We start from the raw sequence: 21,605 nt of genomic DNA on the forward strand, positions 1-21,605 counted from the left end.
AAGGTTAAAATCTTTTACTTTATTTCATCCAGTGAGTACGTGATGCGTCACTCACCGCGATTTAATGGGGCGATCCCCTGCAAGTTAAGAGGTGCTGGGAGCACCTTCGACCCATTAAACGCACCTGGCAGAGGAGATGACCCCAAGGATAGTGACCATTGTGGTGGACCAGCTATGTGCTCTGCAGCTGAAGGACACATACAGGCAACCGTCTGTTGCTAACTTGCAGGCGAAGAACCCACAAAGGTTGTGGGCTGCTGGTGACCTAAGGTTAAAGGACTCACCAGACTGTGGGATGCTGGAGATTGGCTCATGAGAACCTGATATCAGAACTGGGATTTGAGGGGATGCTGATGGCAAGAAGGGATCCCGAAGGGCACTTGGCCCTGATGGCTTCCTCATTGTGTCAGAGGTTTGAATCTGGGCTCGGGTTGACAATGGTTTGAAGTGAACTGGATTCTTAAGCTGCTGGAAAGGCTGCAGGAGCACTGGAGATGAATCCATGGACTTTCAGTGACTCTGAGGGGACTCTCTGTTGCTTCTCTTTCTCTGACTGTGGGATGCCGGGCAATGCTGATGACAAAACTTTGTCTGCCTATGACAAACTAAAGACAGTTTTGTGTAATATTATATTTCTATTTTATTACATGACAATAAATATTATCTGATCTGATAGGGTAGAAAGTCAAAGTCTTTTTACCCAGGGTGGAAATGTCAAGGACTAGAGGGCATGAGTTTATTAATACAGTCGACATCATAAAGGAGCCCCATCTCTCTGAGCACAACCTGTTCTCACTGCTACCTTCGGGCAGAAGGTACAGAATCCTGCAGACCAGCACCTCTAGGTTCAAGAACAGCTATCAGCATCTTGAATTTCCCCTTGTTACAGTAGGTGCTTTTAAACAGCCGCACCTGGGTAACCCTCCTGGGACCCAGGTGCGCTTAATGGGTCGAAGGTGCTCCCAGCACCTCTTAACTTGCAGGGGATCGCCCCATTAAATCGCGGTGAGTGACGCATCATGTACTCACTGGATGAAATAAAGTAAAAAATTTTAACCTTACTCTTCCTGAGAAGCACATTTAAACCCTGTTATAATATCCCCTTTCCTGACCTGCACTGCTGAATTCCTCCTCTACCTTTGAACTTGGTGCCAACATGCTGCCCGGTGACACACCCATGCAAGTGCTGATGTCACCAGAATAATCAGGTCGGCCATTTTCGTTTTCAAGCCACCGGTGGAAGAGACCTAGATGAGTTTAACTGGGTTCCCTGACTACCTCCGGGCAGGGTAGGGCAGGGACCAGGTTGTTTGAGGAGCACGCTGACCGAGTCGAATCCTTTCAAGCTGCCTTGTGAGTGGGGTGCTAACCGGGCTAATTGCCTGGTTAACCCCATTTTACAAGGCAGCTTGAAAGCGCCTACTGATTAGGGACTGCTGCGACACCACAAAAGGACTATCTGCACTATTGCAAAGTCAGTTTTTTAGCACTTGGACAACGGTGAATATTTATTATCTGTCTGTTTTTGTATGCTTCGTCTCTTTTTAATTAATTAATCTTACTATTGTCATTTTTAGTGGTTTTTCTCATTTTCTTTCTGGCTGCAGCAAATAAGAATTTTGGTGCATATGTGCATTGTGCAATGTTGATGACAATACCCGTCATCATCATTATCTTTGCACAGAGAGCAAGCAGTCAGTACCTGGACCCCACTGCCGGGGAGGGGTGGGGGGGGGGGGGGTGTGGAAAGAGAGGCAATATCAACATTTAACAGGCATTTAGACAGACATGCAAACAGACATGGAATGGAGTGACAGACTGATGTGTAATTTAAATTGGCCTCATGTTCAGTGCAGACAACATGGTCCGAAGGGTCTGTTCCTGTGCTGAATTGTTCCATGTTCTATGATCTGTTTAGAGCAGAAAATTATGATAAATTTAGTTCCATTAAAATATGCCCGAATGTACTATCAGTATCCATTCTAAAGTAATTACTTTAACCACGCACAGTCACAAAAATGGCTTTCATCTCAATTCCACTGGATTGGTTTATCTGCTAAAAACGTTGACTTTAATCACATTTGAGAACCTGCACACATGATTGACAGATGATGGAAATACATGCAGTGAGATGAGATGGTCTTTGGCATTCTTCATGTGTGAAGAACAACTGAATGCACCAATGTATCTCTGACTTGGGTCTGGTCCAATTGTATAAATATTCAATAGAAAATAGAGATCGACAATGTTTCTGGGTATTTCTGTGTGTCTGGTTGTACAAATCAGAAACAGGTGAAGCTTATTCTGATTAAGTGTTGTCAGTTGATTTAAGCATAGTTGGGCAAGAGAAATAATTCAAACAATGCTGTGCAACTCATTTTGTGTGAACACGAACGACAAATTGAAGCTTCTAAAATTAATTCCAAAGATCAGATTTTAAACTCAATAAATCCTGTAACTCTCAAGGTATAAAGATGGTTCTTCTGTTTAAATACAACCCAGACTTCAGAAATGAAATCAACAAATTTGAAATTTCTGCAGCAGAAAATTGAATTTAAAACTTTTAAGAGATGGTTTAAATTAACATAGGGCATCAAGAAATTCTACAAGAAGTGACAGGGTGTTCTTGTAAAACTTAAAGATTAACCCAAGCTTCTGGGTGAACTGGGTCGAGGCACCCTGTATGCCAGAGAATCTCACATTGGCTCACTCTGCTACCTTTCTGCCAAGTTTAGGCTTGATTAAGATTCTAAACATATTATATTTATGAATATATAAATAGATATATAGATAGATAAGTTGATGGCACCTAAGACAGTACAATAAATCAGGATTCAATGTTGCACAGCACATTTTCTGTTCCACCAAATGTGAATATATTTTTCTTCTCCTGTAATGTTAATGATCCATTTTCTCTTTTTATACAAGTTAGACTGTTATTCCATCGTCATCTTGTCTTTTACACACACATGCACACAAACACACTCACAAGCACACGTACACATAAACACACAATTAACTTCATTAAGTAATTCATGACTTTGGATCATATTCTGCTAAAGAAGTGAAAGAGCAAGAATCTAGATAAAGTGACACGAGACATGCTTTCATCAAAGAAAGAGTTATGAATAAGGACATGGATAAAAGAAACAGAAATGAGTAGAAGAAAATCCTTGCCCTACAGCAAATAATCATGATCTTGAGCTCAAGAGGATGGTGGAAGAAGATGCAACTGCACATGAATGACCAATCTGAAGTGTTGCCATTGGACCTTAATCCCTCTCTCTATTAGGCCTTTTTTCACTTTGTACCAAAAATGATTCACAATTTTATTGATAGTTATTGAATTGGATAGGTACTTGAGATAACACAAAATTGCAGGCCAAGGGAATAAGCTCAGATCAGAACTAATTCTACTGCATATGTAAATACCTTGCTTGTACAACCTCCTACCACACCATAACAGTCCCATGATTCCAAGCAAATCACTTGATACAATACTGTACCTGTGCAATCAGAGAGATCAATAAATTGATATAAGATTTTGGGCATTTAATACTGAATAAATAAAAGTGCTTTTTCGCTATGGTGTACGTGCCTCTAATACCATAGGCATTATGCAAATTGTTCTCAAATTAATGTTAAAATGAGTCAGCATAAATGAAGATGAAAGTGTCTGCACATTACTTCATGACATATTTATGTCATTTAACAAATTCTTTTTAAGTTTTTAAAAAATAAAGACAGAAAAATATTAACAGAATAAATAATCAAAAGGATTAAATCAAATTTTTATAATGTCATTTTGTGCTTCAATAAGTTAAAAATGAAGAGATATTTCAAATGGAGAAATTCAAAGATCACCATGGAAACTGATACCCCTTTTCAGAGAATGTATATCCTACCTTGAGTGGCTTCTTGTGCATTGCTTATAATATATTATATAACATAAAAGCATTCCTGATTGGTCATTTCATGCAATAATTTATGAACTAAATATATCAGAATGAGCTGGATAGAATAAATATAATGAATAAATGATCCCTTTTGCAAGGAATCCAATACCCAAAGGAGAGTTGAAATGTCTGTGTCGTACATTTTAAGACCATTACTGTTGTGGTGAGGAAGCATACACTTGCTTTTGCTTGGTCCTTTCTCAGTAACCCTGCTTTTTGAGGATTAAAATTTCAGCTTCAGGGCTGTCGGATTTTCTATAATGTTTCACTAGGAGTTCATGCAGGTTGAATTGCAGCTGGCAATAATGGACAATGCAATGGACCGTTATAATCACAGAGTAGTCAGGCATGGACATCATCGCTTATCAAGGAAATAAGATAGACAGGAAAGGGGCCAATGGTCAGATATCAGCAGACTAGTCAAAAATGTCTTCTGGGACTTTCATTAATAGACAATGTCTGGCTTTGACATCACATCCACACACCACCAGTGAGTTCCTGATTCCTAGAACCATGAGGGGTGTGTGGAGTCTCCATATCCTTCTTGTAATGGGGTGACCAGAATTGCACACGGTATTCCAAGTGTGACCAAGCCAAGGTTTTCTAGAACTGCAACATAACTTCATTGATCTATTCTATTTAAAGATTGTAAATCTGCTTCAATGGAACATGGAGACTGTCTTTTTCAACATGACCCCCATCTGCATCCTTTGTGACGTTCTTTCATGGTCAATTGGTCCTTCCCACTCACAGCGACTCTCACTTCTTGCATTAAACATCACTTCTCATTGTTCTCCTCACAGTTAGGCCTATAATCTAATTCAGGGCTAGAACTTCAATTACCCACTGTCTTGTTCTCTGGTATTCTTCTGATCATTAGCTTTCAGAATTCAACTCATTGATTTAAATTAAATATAAAAAGCAAAATATTTTTTTTTTAACTGATGCAGTTTGTCACATTATAATGTCTCATGATGTTTACTGCCAATTAAATATTTTTGTTATGAGTGAAATGGGAACACAATTGTTATTTTGCACCCTGCAAGCACCTATAAACAGCTGATAATGTTTGAGGACAATTGAATAAAGGATTGATTTGGGCAGGGCACTTGGTCTTCTGTTCTTTGAAATACACCCAGGGGATCTTGAACATAGAATATGAGGAGGCATGTCCTGAGTTTAACATTGCAAACAATTCTATGTGTCTTTTTCAATAATTTTTAATTGAAATTGAAATTGAAGTTCCACATTTAAAAATATAGAGTACATAAGAATACGTATTAAAAGTTAAAAAAATAATACATTGCCCTTAGATCGTACCAGTTCATCCAAGGCACCCCACATTCTCAATTAAACAAATTATATTACAGTAATATTTTATTATTATTAATAAAAAATGATCTAAACCCACTACCAAAATGAAGCTGTTTGGCAAGGAGAGGGAGAAAAAAATAAATGACCTTATTAGATAACACTTCTGTATTCATATCAAATCAGTCCCCATAGTGTTTGAAAATTTAAATTCAAATCAAATATTGAGCATCTAATTTCTCAAAATTTAAATATGACATGACATCATGTAGTCATTGAGCATGAGTGAGTAGAGCAATGCCCTTCCATCTGAGCAACACTGCTCACCTAGCCACTCTTTCCAATGATACCAAACAAGGCAGTTAAAGGATAAGGCTTAAAATTAACTTTAAAAAGTACAGGGAGGAGTCACGTGATGGAGTAGTGGCCGGACGGTGAACTCCAGCCCTCTCCAGAAAAGTCGGGAAAAACGAGAGAAAATACAAAGGCACAGAAATACAAGTTAAAGAAAAGTGAATATAAAGGTGGAAAGAAGATGGAGACAAAAGGAGAAAAATCAAAATCAACGGAAAGAAGAGAGGAAGAGAAGACAACGGAGGAAAAAGGTGAAGGCCTTACCTGTCCGAAGAGGCCCGCTGCGGAGAGAAGACCCCACTACCTCAGGTCGGTAGAAAGAGAACTACAACAATGGCTCACAGAGCCGAGTAAAAGTGCGCAACCGCGCATGCGCGACTCCTCGCGCATGCGCGATGCGCATACAAAAAAACACACCGACGGGAGGGGGGACCAGCTGGGGAGTCGATCTCCACAGCCGGCAACGACAGCTGCAGAACACCTGCAGCAAGAAGACACCACAGAAGACAATGGAAACAAGAAAGAAGAGGAGGAAAGGGCAGCAAAGAAACAACAGATGGTCAACCTAGAGGAAGAAGAAGAGGAAGAGGAAGAGTACAGGGAAATAGAAGAAGAAAAGATAGGCAAGGTAAAGGAGGTACTTGCTCTTGTTAGAGGATACATGGAGTCATTTAAAGAATGGCAAACACAGGAATTCAATGATTTAAGAAGAAGAATAAACAACACAGAAAAGAAAATAAATAAAATGGATATGACCTTAACAGAAATGGGGAAAAAAATGGACAAGATGGAAGAACGGGCAATAGCAGCAGAAATGGAGGTAGAAGACTTAAAAAAGAAATTGGAGGAATCTAATAAAAAAACTAAAGAGACACAAGAATTACTAGCCCAAAAAATAGATATAATGGAAAATTATAACAGAAGAAATAACATAAAGATAGTGGGCCTTAAGGAAGATGTAGAAGGCAAGAATATGAGGGAGTTTATAAAAGAATGGATCCCTAAGGCCCTAGGATGTCCAGAACTACAGCAAGAAATGGAAATAGAAAGGGCACATAGAGCATTGGCCCCTAAACCACAACCACAACAAAAACCAAGATCTATTGTAGTAAAATTCCTAAGATATACTACAAGAGAAAAGGTGCTGGAGAAGACAATGGAAAAAGTAAGAGAGGGCAACAAACCACTGGAGTATAAAGGGCAAAAAATCTTCATTTATCCAGATATAAGCTTTGAACTCCTAAAGAAGAGAAAAGAGTTCAATGCAGCAAAAGCGATTTTATGGAAGAAAGGATATAAATTTACACTGAAGCATCCTGCGGTATTGAAAATATTTATTCCAGGACAACAAAACAGACTATTCTCGGATCCAGAAGAAGCACGAAAATTTGCAGAACAATTACAAAAATAGACTGAGGGATGAAGACGGGTAATGAGAGCAAAAATTATCACGATTGATATGTATGTGGGTAAAGACAAAAATAGACTGAGGGATGAAGACGGGTAATGAGAGCAAAAATTATCACGATTGATATGTATGTGGGTAAAGACAAAAATAGACTGAGGGATGAAGACGGGTAAGGAGGGTAAAAATGACCACGATTGATATGTATGCGGGTAAAGAGGTATAAGAGTGAATAGAGACAACGGGCATATGTGAAAGTATCTGTAATTAGAGGAAAACATAGAAAGTATAGACAAGAATTAATAAGGGAAGGTAATGGAATAGAGAGAATAAGGAGGGAACTAAAAGAGTGACCTTTGTGACATATAAAAAACGAAATCTTTTCTGGGGGGGGCTGGGTGGGGGGAAAAGAGCGGTCACTGCAAAATCAGTTGACGCTTGCGAGTGGATTCGCAAATCCAAATGGAGAGGGGAGATGTGGTTGTCCGACAAGGGATAAAGGGCAACTCAGGAGGGGAAGGGGAGATTGGGGATAAAGAAGATAGAAATAGGAGAATAAGGAAAATGTTGGATGTTGTAGGAATGTTGTCTGGTAAAGAGTTGAAAATAAGAAAACAGAAATGGAAAAGGAGGAAAGGTAATGATGGAAAAACGGAAAGAGAAGATAAACAAAATATAAAATGGCTACGCTGAACTATATGACTCTAAATATTAATGGAATACATAACCAAATTAAAAGGAAGAAACTACTAAATTTACTGAAAAAGGAAAAAATAGATATAGCATTTGTCCAAGAAACACATTTAACTGAATTGGAGCACAAGAAATTAAAGAGAGATTGGGTAGGACATGTAACAGCAGCATCGTATAATTCAAAAGCAAGAGGAGTGGCTATATTAATTAGCAAAAATGTGCCATTTAAAATAGAAGAGGAAATAATAGATCCAGCAGGGAGATATGTTATGATAAAATGTCAGATATATTCAGAGCTTTGGAATCTACTTAATATATATTCACCTAACGAAGAAGATCAAAAGTTTATGCAAGATATCTTTTTGAAGGTAGCTAATACGCAAGGGAACATACTAATAGGAGGGGATTTCAATCTGAATTTGGATCCAAATATGGATAAAACGGGGAAAAAAATTAACAGGAAGAACAAAGTAACCAAATTTATAATTAAATCAATGCAAGAAATGAAACTTGTGGACATATGGAGGAAACAAAACCCAAAAGAAAAGGAATACTCATACTACTCGACTAGACATAAAACATACTCAAGGATAGACCTATTCCTGTTATCAGCCCACATACAAGGGAGAGTTAGGAAAACGGAATATAAAGCTAGACTATTATCGGACCACTCACCCCTGTTATTCGCAATAGAGCTAGAAGACATCCCTCCAAGAATGTATAGATGGAGATTAAACCCCATGCTACTTAAAAGACAGGATTTTAGAGAATTTATTGAAAAACAATTAAAAATGTACTTTGAAGTAAATACGGAATCAGTGGAAGATAAGTTTATACTATGGGACGCAATGAAAGCATTCATTAGAGGGCAAATAATAAGTTATGCAACCAAGATGAAGAAGGACTATAATCAGGAAACAGAGCAGTTGGAAAGGGAAATAATAAACATAGAAAAAAAATTAGCAATAAAGGAAGATACAACCAAAAGAAGAGAATTGGCGGATAAAAAAATAAAATATGAAACATTACAAACATATAAGGTGGAGAAGAATATAATGAAGACAAAACAGAAATATTATGAACTAGGGGAAAAAACACACAAAATCCTAGCATGGCAGCTTAAGACAGAGCAAACTAAGAAAACGGTATTGGCAACAAGGAAAAAAGACAAACAAATTACATATAATCCAAAAGAAATTAAGGAAAACTTCAGAGAATTCTATGAACAATTATACCGAACCGAAAACGAAGGGAAAGAAGGGAAAATAGATGAATTTTTGACTAAAATTGAACTACCAAAACTACAAATAGAGGAACAAAATAAATTAACAGAACCATTTGGAACAGTAGAAATACAAGAGATAATAAAAAATTTACCAAATAATAAGACACCAGGAGAGGATGGACTCCCAATAGAATTCTACAAAACATTTAAAGACCTAATAATACCGCCCCTCCTGGATGTAATCAACCAGATTGATGAGACACAAAACTTACCAGATTCATGTAAAACAGCAATAATTACAGTGATACTAAAACAAGGGAAAGATCCACTCTCACCAGCGTCATATAGACCAATATCTTTGCTAAACACAGATTATAAGATAATAGCTAAACTATTAGCGAACAGATTAGCAGAACAGGTACCGAAAATGGTAAATTTAGACCAAACTGGATTTATCAAAAAAAGACGCACAACAGACAATATTTGTAAATTTATTAACTTAATTCATGCAGTAGAAGGAAATAAAGCACCGGCAGTAGCAGTTGCTTTAGACGCAGAGAAGGCCTTCGACAGAGTAGAATGGAATTACTTGTTCAAAGTATTGCAAAAATTCAGTTTACCGGAGAAGTATATTAATTGGATTAAAGCATTATATAAGGGACCGTTAGCGAAAGTGACAGTAAATGGACATGTATCAAAGCAATTTAACTTAAGCAGGTCAACGCGGCAGGGATGCCCACTATCACCATTATTGTTTGCGCTAGCTATAGAACCACTAGCAGAATCGATAAGAAGAGATAATAATATAAAAGGAATAAAAATAAAAGACAGGGAATATAAAATCAGTCTGTTTGCGGATGATGTGATAGTGTACTTAACAGAACCAGAACTATCAATAAAAGAACTATATAAGAAATTGAAGGAATATGGAGAAGTGTCGGGATACAAGATAAACGTAAATAAAAGTGAAGCAATGCCTATGAATAACGCGGATTTCTCAAAATTTAAGGAGGAATCCCCATTCAGATGGCAAACGCAGGCAATAAGATACCTAGGTGTGCAAATAAACAAAAATCTAGGCCAATTATATAAACTCAATTACAATCCACTAATGAAAAAACTACAGGACGATTTAGAGCATTGGAAAGAGCTACCACTAACACTGATAGGAAGGATAAACTGTATTAAAATGAACATTTTTCCAAGGATACTATACTTATTTCAGGCATTGCCAATACAACTGACAGAAAAATTCTTCAAAGAGTTAAAGAAAATAATAAGGAGATTTTTATGGAGAGGGGGGAAACCGAGGATAGCACTAGACAAATTAACAGAATGGTATAAACAAGGAGGCTTACAATTGCCAAACTTCAAAAATTATTATAGAGCCGCACAATTAAGGTACCTATCAGATTTTTATCAAACAAGGGAAAAACCAGACTGGACGAGACTAGAATTAGATAAAATAGGGGAAAAGATACCTGAACACATATTATATAAATGGGACGAAAAATTGGTACAACATAGAACTTCTCCAGTATTACACCATCTCCTCAATATATGGAAGAAGATACATGTAGAAAGAAATGAAATAAATTACCAAATACCAAAACTAATTTTGACGCAAAATAAGCTACTCCCTTTTACAATAGACAACCTTGCCTTTAGAAAATGGGAAAAAAAAGGGATTAAAAGAATAGAAAATTGTTTTTCAGGAAGTAGATTCTTATCCTTTGAACAAATGAGAGATAAGTACAATATAACGGGAGATACAGCGCTGGCATATTACCAACTGAGATCCTACTTGAAAGATAAATTAGGAAGCAACTTGAGTTTACCAGAGGGAAGTAACCTTGAATATGTGATTACAGATACAATGTTAATCAAAAGATTTATAAAAAATATGTATATTAAACTGCAAGAAAAGGAAAATGAGGAAACAAATGGTAAAACTAAACAAAAATGGGAACAAGATTTAAATATAAAGATAAAAAAGGAAACATGGGAGAAGTTATGCTCTGGAACGATGAGAAATACAATAAATACGAGGCTGCGTATGATACAATATAATTGGTTACACAGACTATACATCACACCGCAAAAGTTAAATAAATGGGACCCAACAGTATCTGATAGATGTTTTCGATGTAAAAAAGAAAGGGGAACAACAATTCATGCAATCTGGACATGTGAGAGAGTAGAAAAATTTTGGGATGATCTCAATCAGATATTAAATAAAATAACAGAAAACAATATACCAAAGAATCCAGAGATCTTTCTCCTAAGTAACATAAAAAATAAAGAATTTGGAATTGACTTGGAGGATGCACAAAAAAGATTTGTTAAGATAGCCCTAGCTGTAGCAAAAAAATGTATTATGTCAACCTGGAAATTGGAAGATAATTTGAAAATACAACAATGGTATATAGAAATGAATAAATGTATTCCATTAGAAAAAATAACATATAGTTTAAGAAATAATATCGAAATATTCGAACAAGTATGGGAGCCTTACATTAAATACAATAGCGAAAACCTACCGGGAACAAACATTACCTAAGTTGATGGAAGGAGAAGAGAAGGAAAAAAAATGGACTCAGTAGAATTTCTGGTGTATTTTTGTTGAATGACAACATTGTCTAACTGAATTAATGCAACCTAGATTGTATAACTAAAATGGATGAGAGGGGGGAGGGATGGGGGGGTGGCTTGGGAGGAGGGAGGGGGGAGGGAGAAAAAGTCACTGTAAATGTGTGGAAAAGAAAAAGTGTATATCATGGCTATTGTGATTTATGGTGTGAAAAATAAAAAATTTTAAAAAAAAAAAAAATAAAAAAAAAGTACAGAAAAAGTTTGAAATACTTCATTCCAATATTTCTCAAGTCTCTGGCATGTCCAAAACATACAAATGAATGAAGCATCTCCATTGTTGCATCTATCATAATGAGGAGATAGAGCTGCATAAAAATGAGATAATTTGACTTTGGACATGAAAGCTCTATGAACTACTTTGTAGGAGGGAATGGAGAGCACATAAAGATGAGGCATTAACCAATTTGAAAATTGCATTCCAAGTTTCTTCAGAGATTAAAAGCTGTAGTCCGGTTCCCTGGCTTTTTTAAATTTTATCTAAAAGAGGCTCTTTTATTCCCATCATGAGCAAGTGTGTCACTTCAGGAAATTTAGATATGGGAGCAAGGACTACATCAGATAATCAACTTCTTTCTCTGTAACATCTTCAACATAGTCCCAGGAAATAACTCTGGAATATTTTAAAACAAAAAGTCACAAAATCAACATGGGGAACAATTAGACAAAATCTTAGCCCAAGAAGCAACTTTTAAGGAATATCAGAAAAGAGATAAAAAGGCAGGAAAGTTCAAGCAGAGAATTCCAGAGCTTAATTTCTCGCCAGCTGAGGGAATGGCCTCTCGTGATGAAGCAGTTAACTTAGGGCTGAGTAGGGCCAGGACTGGGAAAGGAGGAGAGATGATGATGTCGTCAAGGACTGGTGGAAATGAGGAAGGGTTATCCACGACAGCACTTAAGAACACATCTGAAATCTGCAGGTTGAGCCCAGGGTGGAGGGTATGAGTTAGGTACAATGACAAGGTTTCAGAAAATAGCTTAGAGTGTTGGGTAGTAAGAAGAATAGAGAGTGATGCAATACCAGCGACCAGAGGTGGGTGGAATTGGGTAATGTTGTGGAGGGACAGATATGAAGTCATGGTACAGATATGCAGTTCAAAGCTCAGCTGACACCTAGATTACAAGCAGAGATTTGGCAACTGTTGTATAGACAGTTGTAGGAGGGATATGCAATGTCTCGATGTAATAATCTACAATGTGGGCAAATGGAACCAACTTGTACAGACAATTTAATCGGCAAGGATAGGTTGGGCTGAAGGGCCTGTTCTGCGTTGTAAAATGCTATGACTATAATGAGAATCACAGACTTCCCAATATATAGTCAGAAGAAAAGTCTGCTTCTGCAGAAATACATGCCAACCAAGTTGTGGGTTAATTTAATACTAATTTAGTAGGACTGAGCCAGGTGTTGGAACATACACTCACCATCCTGTGGAAATGCTGAAAGTCGAGGGAATGTCGAGGCACCAAAGTGGATCCTGACTAACTGAGTCAGGGATTCATGTGAATGTATTTCCTGTTAACTAATTCCACTAATTCAGATTGAATTAAAGAAATAAAAATAAATCAATAATTGCTTTGATCAAATTGCGAATTTTTATGAAGATTGACATCACATCAGACCGTGTTCAGTCTGGCAAACCTATATCTCCCATGTCTAAGGATTCCTTTACAATGATTACCAATGTTTTGCAAATCTGCTCCTTGACCTGCCTTAACACTCTATGAGTGGGGTGACATAGTTGGTGTAGTGGTTAATGCAATGACTTTTCAGCGCCAGCGATTGGGACTGGACAGTCCCGCGCTGTCTGTAAAGAGTTTGTACATTGTCTGCATGGATTTTCTCGGGGACTCTGGTTTCCTCCCACTGTTCAAAAAAAAATAATCGGGGTGTAGGTTAATTGGGGGTAAAATTGGCGGTAGGGATTCATAGGCCAAAAAGACCTGTTACCATGCTGTATGTCTAAATAAAAAATAAGTAAATAATACTATCTTAATAATTGGTACTTGTTTTAAATGATCTTTTCTCTGTCCAAAAACTTTGTTTCATTTATACAAGGATCTGTGAGCGAACTGCTTGAGTTACTGCATTGGGCTACTAATTCGAAGGTTTGTGTTTGAATTCAACCAAAACAATTGAGCAAGAAACATATGAACTATTAACTAAATCTGGAACTTAAAAAGCTGCTGTCATTAACACAGGGCATGAACATACCAGATCTCTAAAATCTTTGAAGGGAAGGAAGAACCACGGGAATATGAGCCGATTTTTTAACCTCTGAAATGTCCTGGCAGCAATTCAGGTCTCGGGGATTTAGATTGGCAACACATTCCTCAGCCTTTGCCTGTGGAACTCACATCCAATAAACAAATCAAATCATAAATCCTTTAACATTTCCTTGATTAATCCTGTTCACAGAGAGTGTGCAAATCTTTCAAGTACCACCTGTATTAAAGGATATGTCATGCTTGATATCACTGCAGTCAACAGGACAAATGTGGAAATCTCTAACAAAGAATAATGTTGGAAAATTATGCTAAATTTTCTTTTGATCAGATCCCTGGGGACATTCAGTGAAAATGCCTTTAACTGGTAAAATGTTTAATTGATGAAAATATTGTACTTTTATTGAAAATTGGACTAATTATAGAATAAATAAGATTCTTCTTGATCTAAAACCCCACACAAAGATTTCTCCAATTCTAGTCTCTTCCTGTAATATAGTTCGTCCAAATTTATTATCACCTGAGTGCACATATACAACCCAACAAACAGCTTATCTGGACCATAACACACACACATACGACATATATACAGAGCAATCCAAAATAGATATGAAAATAATTTACGGGTTTTAGGATTGTTCAACAGCCTCACTATCTGTAGGAAGAAACTGTTTCCCAGCCTAGTAGTCCTGGTTATTATGCTCCTATATCTCTTCCTTGAAGGTAAGTATCTCAAAGATACTGAGGGCTGGATGGCAAGGGTCCTCAATAATTCTCTGAGCCCTCTGTAAGCACCGCTCCTGGTAGATATGACCAAAAGAGGGAAGGGAGACCTCAGTGATGTTTTCAGCAGTTTAAATCACCCTCCGAATTGACCCCTGATCTGATGCTTAGCTTCTGTATTCCTGTGAAGTCTTCTGCAGACCATAGTCATTGACATATCCACACCTGAAGAGTGTTTCTGATCTGTCAGACATGCATTTGTGGATTTTTCTTGATAATGATAATGATTCTGTCATCAGCAATGCAGGTCTTCCTTAGAACACCAGTTCCTTCGTGATTACTGAGCTCACCAGTACGTGCTTTCTTCTGAATGATATTCCAAACTGTTGATTTGGGTGAGGTCTCTTACTGTTTTATTCTTGTTTTTCAGCCTCATATTGGCTTCTTTGACTTTCATTGGGCACAACTGCGGTCCTCATGTTAAAAAATTGCAACTACAGACTCCAAAGATGGTCAAAAGCTTAAAAGCAAGCCTAGCTCTCTTATACCTGTACCACTGAAGCAATTAAATATAACCTCAGTAATCACAAACACCTGTGAAGCCAAACCTTATGGTGACCTGAAATGAGGGGACTATGTATAAAAAGTGGCATAATTTCTACATGGTTAAACCAAAATGTATAAAAATAACCTTGAATAAAATCTGGAATGTATACTTTAATCACATGTAAATTGTTTGATTACAAATTTAAAGCTATGGAGCACAGGGGAAAGTAAAGGGAAGAAAGTCTCAAGCATTATGGAGGACACTATATATCAGGCTGTTGTACAGTGATGACAGCTCAGCATTCAACACCATCACACCAGCTAAACTCATGATCAAGTAAAATGACGTGGGACTCTGTCTGTTCCTCTGCAACTGGATCCTCATCTTCTTCATCAACACACCCTAACAACATCATCTCCTCCTCACTGACTATCAACACAAAGGCACCTCAGGGCTATGTGCTTATTCCCCTCTCTACTCCCTGTACACACATGACTGTGCAGCCAAGTTGTAGCACCTGGGTAGCCCTCCTGGGACCAGTTACTGGAGCAAAAGTGCTGGAAGCACCTTTTAAATTGCAGAGGGATCTACCTATTAAATTGCAAACCTGGCGATTTAAGGAGGATCCTGCTCCCGCAATGATGCATCACATACTTACCCGAAGTACTACTGGATGTTGGCTGCCCAGTGACACATGCACACAAGTGCTGACGTCACTGGAATAAGCGGGTCGGCTAATTTCATTTTCAAATCGCCTGTGGATGTGACCTCGGTAAGTTTAAATGGGTTCCCTGACTACCTCTGAGGTTGGTCAGGGGCCCGGTTGGATTCCGAAAGTGTTGATCGGGTCAGACCCTTTCTAACTGCTGCGTTACTGGGCCACTAACCGTGCAAATTACCTGGTTAACCCCATTTTAATGGCAGTTTGAAAGGGTCTAATGCCAGCCCCAACATAATCTAAAAATTGTTGTTGGCCAGACAAAAGGAACTGATGAGTCAGAATACATGATGGAGATTGAGAATCTGGTTGCGTGGTGCCAAAACAATAATCTTGTTCTCAATATCATAAAAACCAAGGAGTTAGTTGTGGATTTTAGGAAAGGCAGACAGGGATCATGCATATGTCCTCATTGGTGGCACAATAGTACAGAAAGTTAGTAGCTTCAAGCTGCCGGGCATCCACTTCTGGGGCCAGAGCATCAGGGCATCCATGAAGAAGGTACAGCAATGCAACTACTTTCAAAGGAGTGTGAGGAAATTTGGCATTTAATTGCTATTCTTCCAAGCTTCTACAGTTGCACTGTGGAAAATATACTGACTAGGTGCATCGCAGCCTGGTTTGAAAACCTAAGTGCCCACGAACGCAGAAGGTTGCAGAAATTTGCAAATTTGGCCTTGTACATCACAGGGACTACCCTCCTGTCTACTGAAGACATTTACATTAGGTGCTACTTCAAGAAAACAGGCAACCTCATAAAGGATAAACCATATCCTGGTCATGCTCTCTTCCCACTGTTACCTCAGACAGAGGGTACAGAGCCTGGATTCCAGAATAGTTTTCCCCCCCCCCCCCACAGTTATCTCATTCTTGAAACTCCCTGTACTACCCTAGCCATTAACCATGAACAAAGATCTGTTGGACTATTGAATTTTTTAGACATTCAGCATGGTAACAGGCCATTTCAGCTCACAGGTCTGTGCCTCCCAATTTCTTCTTCTTTCTTTGGCTTGGCTTCGCGGACGAAGATTTATGGAGGGGTATGTCCATGTCTGCTGCAGGCTCGTTGGTGACTGACAAGTACGATGCGGGACAGGCAGGCACGGTTGCAGCGGTTGCAAGGGAAAATTGGTTGGTGGGGTTGGGTGTTGGGTTTTTCCTCCTTTGTCTTTTGTCAGTGAGGTGGGCTCTGTGGTCTTCTTCAAAGGAGGTGGCAGCCCGCTGAACTGTGAGGCGCCAAGATGCACGGTTGGAGACGAGATCAGCCCACTGGCGGTGGTCAATGTGGCAGGCACCAAGAGATTTCTTTAAGCAGTCCTTGTACCTCTTCTTTGGTGCACCTCTGTCTCGGTGGCCAGAGGAGAGCTCGCCATATAACACGATCTTGGGAAGGTGATGGTCCTCCATTCTGGAGACGTGACACACCCAGCGCAGTTGGGTCTTCAGCAGCATGGATTCGATGCTTGCGGACTCTGCCAGCTTGAGTACTTCGATGTTGGTGATGAAGTCATTCCAATAAATGTTGAGGATGGAGCGGAGACAGCACTGATGGAAGCGTTCTAGGAGCCGTAGGTAATGCCGGTAGAGGACCATGATTCGGAGCCGAACAGGAGCGTGGGTATGACAACGGCTCTGTACACGCTGATCTTTGTGTGTTTTGTGTGTTTTGTGTGTTTCTTCAGGTGGTTGTTTTTCCAGACTCTTTTGTGTAGTCTTCCAAAGGCGCTATTTGCTTTGGCGAGTCTGTTGACCTCATGAAAGGCCATGAAAGACCTCAACCTGTTTACATCTGGTACCACACGGATGGCAGTCTCTTCAATCTGAGGCACCTGCAAGCTCACACCAAGACACAAGAGCAACTTGTCTGTGAACTACTCTTTGCAGACGATGCCACTTTAGTTGCCCATTCAGAGCCTGCTCTCCAGCGCATGACGTCCTGTTTTGCAGAAATTGCCAAAATGTTTGGCCTGGAAGTCAGCCTGAAGAAAACTGAGGCCCTCCATCAGCCAGCTCCCCACCATGACTACCAGTCCCCCCCACATCTCCATCGGGCACACAGAACTCAAAACGGTCAACCAGTTTACCTACCTCGGCTGCACCATTTCAACTGATGCCTCCCAATCTACACCCAATTAAACTACACCCCTAGTACGTTTCAAACTGTGGGAGGAAACTGGAGTCCCCAGGGAAAACCCACAAAAACTCGGGAAGAACGTACAAACTCCTTACAGACAGCACGGGATTTAAACCCCAGTCCCGATAGCTGGCGCAGTAAAGGCGTTGCACTAACTGCTGCGCCGACCATGTGTGAAAGATCACTTTTAATTGCACTAATTGCAATTTTGAATATTTAACAAGTCTTTTATATTTTTTATTTTCTTGTGTGGTAATTGAATGATATGCTTATTTCTGTTGATGTATTTTACATACCTGCATCACTGCAGAAAGCAAACATTTAAATGGATTTATAATTGTATGTATATTAAAATCTCATCATCATCATCCAGAGAAAAACTTTATAATGTGTGCTACCCAGGCAAGTCAACCCATACACCAGTACAACAGAGAGTGCAAAGTAGAACTAAAGTTCAGAGTATTATTTTACAGAAAAAAGTTTAGTTAAAACAGTGCAAATCATCATTTTACTCATGGATGTTCTGTTCACTAATTTGATAAAAGTGGGGCAAAAAACTGGCCTTGAACCTGGTGATACATGTTTTCAAATTCATGTTTCTATTTCAGATTTTCAGCATTTGATGTTTCTGGATTCTCAGATGTATTTCACGGGCTGTGAGACATGCGTGGCTCTTCAAAAGTGGAGCTTACAGAAATGAAAATCTTTCTTTCCAAGTTCCGGTGATGGGCAGATGTATGGAACATGATTGCAGCTAAAAGTGCGATTAGCCTGAGAGTCACAAAAGTTGGGAACATCATTCTGATTGGAGTGAGGTGAAACTTGAGGACAGTTGTATTGATAAGATGAGAAAAAAAAAAAATCAATGAATTTTTACTTAATGCACACAGTTCTCAGGAAACAAATTAAATCTTCAACAGCTCTGCTGATTTTGATCTGAAATGGATGCTTCAGAACATATGAAAGAAAATAAGTTTTGCATTTCTATAAAGGGTTCTCAAAGACTTTGGCAGGCAATTTTTGTAGATTCAATTTTGGCCAAGACCCAACAAGTGTGTGCATAGCAAGATCTCACAAATCAGCAACATTATACAATGAGGAAGCCTGCTTTGAAGTAATCATTACAGGACCGAGGGGCAAATCCCCAGCTCAAGTGAAGAGTTATGAGAAGAGCACTTCAGATTTTTCCAGAAATGAGACCAGCTCATCCCTGCTAACCACAGAGGCTTTCTGGTGGCCAGAGGATGGTCATCCCCAGTGAGAGCCTCACTCATCCCCTCCCAGCAGTTAAAAAACTTCCCCGGCATGATCCATCCAGAGGAACAATGTATATGATCTTCAATGCATGCCAGCTCTAAGAAAAATGCACAGCTCCACACATTACCTTCTCTAACCTCACTGCATTCTTTCTCTTCATTAATCAGCAGAGATTATAGAACACCTTCCTCAGATTCAACATATTTTCTCATCAAAGACATGCAAGGCACGATATAAACTACCTCTTGGCAAGACAAATATCGATGATGGAGGTCATCATAGCATTCAATGCATTAGTGTAGCTACAGTCAATGAGGAAAAGGATATATGAAGATCAAGGGGCCTGATTTGACACAAAGCTCATGATCTATGAGGCAGAAATTCATTCTAACTCTCCTGTTTGTCTTTGAGAGAGGTACTATGTGTAGAAATCATTGCAGGGTCTGGAGAGATACCACCATTTGAAGAGAAAATTCTCCAGATTCGCTGTTTGCAGAAGGAAATCAACATCATGTTCTCTCTCCAACTTCTGTCATGGGAGGAGATTACCAGATGGGCAGTGAAAAAGGTGCAAAATAGAGGTGAGAGATTGTCATCATCTCCAGCACATGTCTGGTCTGCGAAGCCCAGAGTGGAGGAGGAGAATATGGGCTGAGATTGGGAACAGAGGCCATGCATTGGGACACGCCGAAGCCCAATGTAGGTGATGGGAGGAGTGCACCCCCATCCACCCCATCAGCCCCCTTCTGCCCTTTGATGGCCTCATCACTCATTCAGTTCACACAGGCTTTGGGTTTGTTCCTTGATTTATTTTTAATGAGTGCCATTATAATTTTACTGCCAAATCATTTTTCTCTGGCTAACTTTTATTGACTTCTGATTGGACTCCAACTTCTTGTTTAGTTAGCTTATTGGAAGGCATGGCAGTTAGTTAACAGCAAAATATCAATAACTCTTAAGGAGGAGCTATTTCCTGGTCTGGATTTCAGACTACATGTACTATCAGAACAATAACCCGAGAGCTGACAGTTGAGTTGTCAAGAAGAAGGAGGGGTTATCAGTCAGTGACCCACTGTGTGTAACTCATAAAGACATAGGTGTCAAGTGTCTGGAATATGGCAGAGCCAACTCTGGAGAACATGGAGAGAGTAGATAGTTTCTTAGGAATAAACATTTCCAGTGACCTGTCCTGGGACAAACACATTGATGCAATGGACTAAGGAAGTTTAACAAGGCCTTCCCCCCACTCCCCCTGTTCCTCAACTATTTCTACAGGGGTTCAGACATCCTGGATGCATCACAGCGGCTCTATTCAAGATCAGAAGCTGCAGAAGGTGATGAATGCAACTCAGAAAATCACGCACACTCCCCTCCCTTCCATGGACTCCATCTACATCACTCATTGTTAAGAAAAGGCAGCCAACATATTGAATGATCCATCCCACCTCAGGCACACCCTCTTCTCCCTACTCCCAGGGTGTGAAAGCACATAGCAACAGGCTTTAAAGCAGTTTCTTTCCCACAAGCATCAGGCTCCTGAATGAACCTCTTAACAGTGTTCTCATTTTGGTGCCACAGGAGACTGCAGATGCTGTAATCTGAAGCCAAGCATAATCTGGAGGTCCAGCAACAAAAATGAGAGAAAAAAAATCTCCTACAGCAGATTGTGTTTCATACTCTCAAGCTGTCCTTGCTTGGTAGAAATTGATCTTTTTGTCCTTGTCATTGTAACTCTGTACCATGACTGTGACTTCCTTTTACTTAATACTGTTGTCCAATCATTAGATTTACTCTGTCAGAATGCTTGCAGAAGAACCCTGTCCCATTGTCCAAAAATAATGGGATAAATAAACTTAAACAACACAATTCTAGTACGGAGAGGGATGAGTTGTATTGAGAAGCAGGCATGGCATTGCCAACTGTCTCACCTGCACCTCCTAGTCCCAGTCAGGAATTTCCATGAAGACTGAAGCCAAATGAAAGTTCTTAGAATGGAGTGCCTTGAATTTTTCTTGACTGATCTCAAGGTGTTAATCATTGCACATTTTCCTCTTGCAGTCTTGCCAGGATTGTAAGATGACACACCCAAATTTTCCCAATTCTGATGTGATGACATCATGAATGCTTTTTATTTCCTTCACCACAACTCACCCTGACTTGTCTGATTAACATGTAAATACCAACTCATCTTTTCACACAAGGCTGGGGATAGCTAATGCTTCCACATTTATAATTGGGCTTTGTTACATCCATCTGTATTAACACAACAATTGCCCTGTCCACAAGACTAGAGTGTCACTCTTTGACTTGTGACTTTTCGCTTCCTGTCCACACCATGCCTGAGCTCAGCTGCTTGGATTCCATCCTATTGTAACACTACATTTTTCTAAATCAATCCATTGTGATT

The 21,605-nt window shown here is 39.2% G+C and overlaps 1 long non-coding RNA gene across 1 annotated transcript; it reads right to left on the reverse strand.

The window, feature by feature from the left end:
• Nucleotides 1-1,806: 1,806 nt before the first annotated feature.
• Nucleotides 1,807-21,376, reverse strand: LOC138741846 (uncharacterized). Its single transcript, XR_011343810.1, has 2 exons — nucleotides 21,127-21,376; nucleotides 1,807-1,910 (listed from the first exon to the last, which is right to left on the reverse strand). It is a non-coding gene; the product is annotated as an uncharacterized lncRNA (long non-coding RNA).
• Between the last annotated feature and the right edge of the window lie 229 nt (nucleotides 21,377-21,605).

Source organism: Narcine bancroftii, chromosome 8, assembly GCF_036971445.1.
Source record: "Narcine bancroftii isolate sNarBan1 chromosome 8, sNarBan1.hap1, whole genome shotgun sequence".
Lineage (NCBI taxonomy): Eukaryota > Metazoa > Chordata > Chondrichthyes > Torpediniformes > Narcinidae > Narcine > Narcine bancroftii.